Below are 5498 nucleotides of genomic sequence, written 5' to 3'. Positions count from 1 at the left end.
GTATTCCCCTATTCTCTGAAAATTTACAGTCTAAGGCATGTCCTCTTTGCTTATTTCTTTGATCTTCTCAATCTCCTGTCTTTCTGCCTGCCATCTTTCATTGTGTGTCCTTCCCTCACTCTTCTGAAGCCCATGAATAAACACTGACTTTGCCCTCTCCTCCTCCCATTGCCTTTCCCTCTGTGTCTCTGGTTTCTGTTTGTACATGACAATTTTCTCCCTCATTTTTTCAGGTAGCTCTTGGTGGCATGGTTGTGCCTCTGTATATGACCTATTCCCCTCTCCACCTTCACCCCCTTTCCCCACCACCATCCCCACTCCCAGCTGCTCTCCCCCTTCATTTTTGAGCCCTGCTTGGTGGGTTGATAGGGCCTTAGAATAAGTTATGTCTCCTTCCTTCCTGCTGGACACCTCGTTCAGTAGGGGTGTACCAATTTCAGATACTGTTTCCTGTAGTTTGCTCTCCCACTCTTGTTCCATCTTTTTACATTGCTCTTCCATCCATTCTTCCCTACCAGAACCATTCCCTACCGGAACCATTCTCCAGTGTGTACACCCACCTAATTGTGGTTGCAGGCGTCGAAACTCAGCTCTTGTGTGTGTGTGTGTGTGTGTGTGTGTGTGTGTGTGTGTGTGTGTGTGTGTGTGTGTGTGTACTCAAAAATTTGTGTTTGCGGGGGTCGAGACCCGCTCCTGGTCTCGCCTCTTCACTGACCGCTACTGGGTCCTCCCTCTCCCTGCTCCATGAGCTTTATCATACCTCATCTTAAAACTATGTATCGTTCCTGCCTCCACTACATTACTTGCCGGACTATTCCACTTCCTAACAACTCTGTGGCTGAGGAAATACTTCCTAACATCCCTCTGACTCATCTGAGCCTTCAACTTCCAATTGTGACCCCTTGTTTCTGTCTCATCTCAAACATCCTGTCTCTGTCCACCTTGTCTATTCCATGCCGTATTTTGTATGTCATCATGTCTCCCCTGACCCTCGTGTCGTCAGGCCGATTTCCCTTAACCTTTCTTCGTAGGACATTCCCCCTAGCTCTGGAACCAGCCTTGTTGTAAACCTTTGCACTTTCTCTAATTTCTTGACGTACTTAACCAGGTGTGGGTTCCAAACTGGTGCTGCATACTTCATTATGGGCCCGACGTACACAGTGTACAGAGTCTTGAACGATTCCTTACTGAGGTATCGGAATGCTATTCTCAGGTTTGCCAGGCGCCCATATGCTGTAACAGTTATCTGGTTAATGTGTGCTTCTGGAGACATGCTCGGTATTATACTCACCCGAAGATCTTTTTCCTTGAGTGAGGTTTGCAATCTTTGGCCACCTAGCCTATAAACTATCTGTGTTCTTCTTTGCCCTTCCCTGTTCTTCATGACTTTGTATTTGGTCCAGCTAGTTGCTGGACCACACGTCCAGCCTGTCCAGGTCTCTTTGTAGTCGTGTGTGTGTGTGTGTGTGTGTGTGTGTGTGTGTGTGTGTGTGTGTGTGTGTGTGTGTGTGTGTGTACTCACCTAGATGAGGTTGCGGGGGTCGAGTCCGAGCTCCTGGCCCCGCCTCTTCACTGATCGCTACTAGGTCACTCTCCCTGAGCCGTGAGCTTTATCATACCTCTGCTTAAAGCTATGTATGGATCCTGCCTCCACTACATCGCTTCCCAAACTATTCCACTTACTGACTACTCTGTGGCTGAAGAAATACTTCCTAACATCCCTGTGATTCATCTGTGTCTTCAGCTTCCAACTGTGTCCCCTTGTTACTGTGTCCAATCTCTGGAACATCCTGTCTTTGTCCACCTTGTCAATTCCTCTCAGTATTTTGTATGTCGTTATCATGTCCCCCCTCTCTCTCCTGTCCTCCAGTGTCGTCAGGTTGATTTCCCTTAACCTCTCTTAACTAGTCTTGTTGCAAACCTTTGCACTTTCTCTAGTTTCTTCACGTGCTTGGCTAGGTGTGGGTTCCAAACTGGTGCCGCATACTCCAATATGGGCCTAATGTACACGGTGTACAGGGTCCTGAATGATGCCTTATTAAGATGTCGGAATGCTGTTCTGAGGTTTGCTAGGCGCCCATATGCTGCAGCAGTTATTTGGTTGATGTGCGCTTCAGGAGATGTGCCTGGTGTTATACTCACCCCAAGATCTTTTTCCTTGAGTGAGGTTTGTAGTCTCTGACCCCCTAGACTGTACTCCGTCTGCGGCCTTCTTTGCCCTTCCCCAATCTTCATGACTTTGCACTTGGTGGGATTGAACTCCAGGAGCCAATTGCTGGACCAGGTCTGCAGCCTGTCCAGATCCCTTTGTAGTTCTGCCTGGTCTTCGATCGAGTGAATTCTTCTCATCAACTTCACGTCATCTGCAAACAGGGACACCTCAGAGTCTATTCCTTCCGTCATGTCGTTCACAAATACCAGAAACAGCACTGGTCCTAGGACTGACCCCTGCGGGACCCCGCTGGTCACAGGTGCCCACTCTGACACCTCGCCACGTACCATGACTCGCTGCTGTCTTCCTGACAAGTATTCCCTGATCCATTGTAGTGCCTTCCCTGTTATCCCTGCTTGGTCCTCCAGTTTTTGCACCAATCTCTTGTGTGGAACTGTGTCAAACGCCTTCTTGCAGTCCAAGAAAATGCAATCCACCCACCTCTCTCTCTCTTGTCTTACTGCTGTCACCATGTCATAGAACTCCAGTAGGTTTGTGACACAGGATTTCCCGTCCCTGAAACCATGTTGGCTGCTGTTGATGAGATCGTTCCTTTCTAGGTGTTCCACCACTCTTCTCCTGATAATCTTCTCCATGATTTTGCATACTATACATGTCAGTGACACTGGTCTGTAGTTTAATGCTTCATGTCTGTCTCCTTTTTTAAAGATTGGGACTACATTTGCTGTCTTCCATGCCTCAGGCAATCTCCCTGTTTCGATAGATGTATTGAATATTGTTGTTAGGGGTACACATAGCGCCTCTGCTCCCTCTCTCAATACCCATGGGGAGATGTTATCTGGCCCCATTGCCTTTGAGGTATCTAGCTCACTCAGAAGCCTCTTCACTTCTTCCTCGGTTGTGTGCACTGTGTCCAGCACTTGGTGGTGTGCCCCACCTCTCCGTCTTCCTGGAGTCCCTTCTGTCTCCTCTGTGAACACTTCTTTGAATCTCTTGTTGAGTTCTTCACATACTTCACGGTCATTTCTTGTTGTCTCTCCTCCTTCCTTCCTTAGCCTGATTACCTGGTCCTTGACTGTTGTTTTCCTCCTGATGTGGCTGTACAACAGTTTCGGGTCAGATTTGGCTTTCGCTGCTATGTCATTTTCATATTGTCTTTGGGCCTCCCTTCTTATCTGTGCATATTCGTTTCTGGCTCTAAGACTGTTCTCCTTATTCTCCTGGGTCCTTTGCCTTTTATATTTCTTCCATTCCCTAGCACACTTGGTTTTCGCCTCCCTGCACCTTTGGGTAAACCATGGGCTCATCCTGGCTTTTTCATTATTCCTGTTACCCTTGGGTACAAACCTCTCCTCAGCCTCCTTGCATTTTGTTGCTACATATTCCATCATCTCATTAACTGGCTTCCCTGCCAGTTCTCTGTCCCACTCAACCCCGTTCAGGTAGTTCTGCATTCCTGTGTAGTCCCCTTTCTTGTAGTTTGGCTTCATTCGTCCTGGCCTTCCTGCTTCTCCCTCCACTTGTAGCTCTACTGTGTATTCGAAGCTTAAAACCACATGGTCACTGGCCCCAAGGGGTCTTTCATATGTGATGTCCTCGATATCTGCACTACTCAAGGTGAATACTAAGTCCAGCCTTGCTGGTTCATCCTCTCCTCTCTCTCTTGTAGTGTCTCTTACATGTTGGCACATGAAGTTTTCCAGTACCACCTCCATCATCTTAGCCCTCCATGTATCTTGGCCCCCATGTGGGTCCAAGTTCTCCCAATCGATCTCCTTGTGGTTAAAGTCACCCATGATCAGGAGCTTTGCCCTGCATGCATGAGCTCTTCTGGCCACTCTAGCCAGTGTGTCAACCATCGCTCTATTGCTCTCGTCGTACTCTTGCCTTGGCCTCCTGCTGTTCTGTGGTGGGTTATACATCACTGCTATTACCACCTTGGGACCTCCAGAGTGAAGTGTTCCCGCTATGTAATCACTTTCTTCTCCGCTGTCTCCTCTCTCCAGCTCATCAAAATTCCAGCGATTTTTGATCAGCAACGCCACTCCTCCACCCCCCCTGTTCCCTCTGTCTTTCCTCAGAATTTGGTATCCCGTTGGAAAGATGGCATCTGTTATCATACCTGTAAGCTTGGTTTCTGTGAGAGCTATGATGTCCGGTGATGCTTCTTTGACTCTTTCATGCCACTCCTCCCACTTATTTGTTATTCCATCAGTGTTTGTGTACCATACCTTCAGTTTCCTTTCCAACACTGTGGTTTGGGGGGCCTGTGAGGGTGGGGGACCTGGTGGCATACTGTGGGATTCTATAGCTCGGTGTTGGGTGGAGGCTGTGGGTATGGATTGTAGTGTGTGTTGGGATGGTGTGATAGGTTGTATGGTTCTGAGAATAGTTGTGTGTGTGCTTGCCCTTGCTGTTCTGTTCTGCTCTGACTGACCTCTGCTGGTTCCATCCTTGTCTCTTTTCCTAGCTCCTTTCGCTTTTTTGTCCTCTCCCTCAGCTGCTGTCGTTCTGATTTTGTTCTGTCTCTGTCTAGGAACACCCTCTTGTACTCTTCCGAGTATTTCAATCGTGGTTTCTCTTGGAGGATCCTGTTCCGCACTGTTTCCGTCATGAGAATCAGCTTGATTGGTCGGTTTCTCCCCTTTGAGTACCCCCCTATTCTCTGAAAATTTACAATCCCATCCATCTCTTCACCTATTTCCATGATGATTTTCTGAATCTCCTTTCTTTCTTCCTGCTGCCTTTCAGTGTGTGTCCTTTCCTCTCTCTCCTGAAGCCTATGGATAAACACTGATTTTGCCCTTTCTTCCTCCCATTGCCTCACCCTCTGTGACTCTGGATCCTGCCTGTATGTGGTCAGTTTTTCCCTTGATTTTTCCAGTGGCTCTTGATAGCCTGGTTGTGCCTCAGCATTCGACCTATCACCCTCTCCATCTGCAACCAGCTGTTCTTCCCTTTCACTCCTTGGTCTTCCTTGGCAGGCTGATATGACCTTAGCATAATTCATAATTCCTTCCTTCCTGTTCGGCCTCGCAGCTTCATATGCTGTGTCTTCTCTGGTCACTGCCCCTGTAACTCGCTTCAGCCTATTTATCTCAACTTCTAGGACCCTTATCTTGGCTACTGCAGTTTCGACTTGTGCCTCCCAATTCTTTGTCTCCTTCTCCAACCTCTTTTCCAATTTCACAGAGAGCTCTTTCTCCATTTTTTCAGAAAGCTCTCCTAATTTTCTCTCCCACTCTTGTTCCATCCTTTTCCACTGCTCCTCCATCCACTCTTCCCTACCAGAACCATTCTCATCTGATCCTTGGTTCCTGCGAGT

The 5498-nt window shown here is 47.9% G+C and overlaps 1 protein-coding gene across 1 annotated transcript in view; it reads left to right on the top strand.

Annotated features, from left to right (window-relative positions):
• Positions 1-5498, top strand: part of LOC128705621 (choline dehydrogenase, mitochondrial) — a 30484-nt gene that overhangs the window by 5159 nt on the left and 19827 nt on the right. The window lies entirely within an intron of this gene.

Source organism: Cherax quadricarinatus, chromosome 41, assembly GCF_038502225.1.
Source record: "Cherax quadricarinatus isolate ZL_2023a chromosome 41, ASM3850222v1, whole genome shotgun sequence".
In the NCBI taxonomy this organism is placed as follows: Eukaryota; Metazoa; Arthropoda; class Malacostraca; order Decapoda; family Parastacidae; genus Cherax; species Cherax quadricarinatus.
This window is presented reverse-complemented; position numbering and strand designations above follow the sequence as displayed.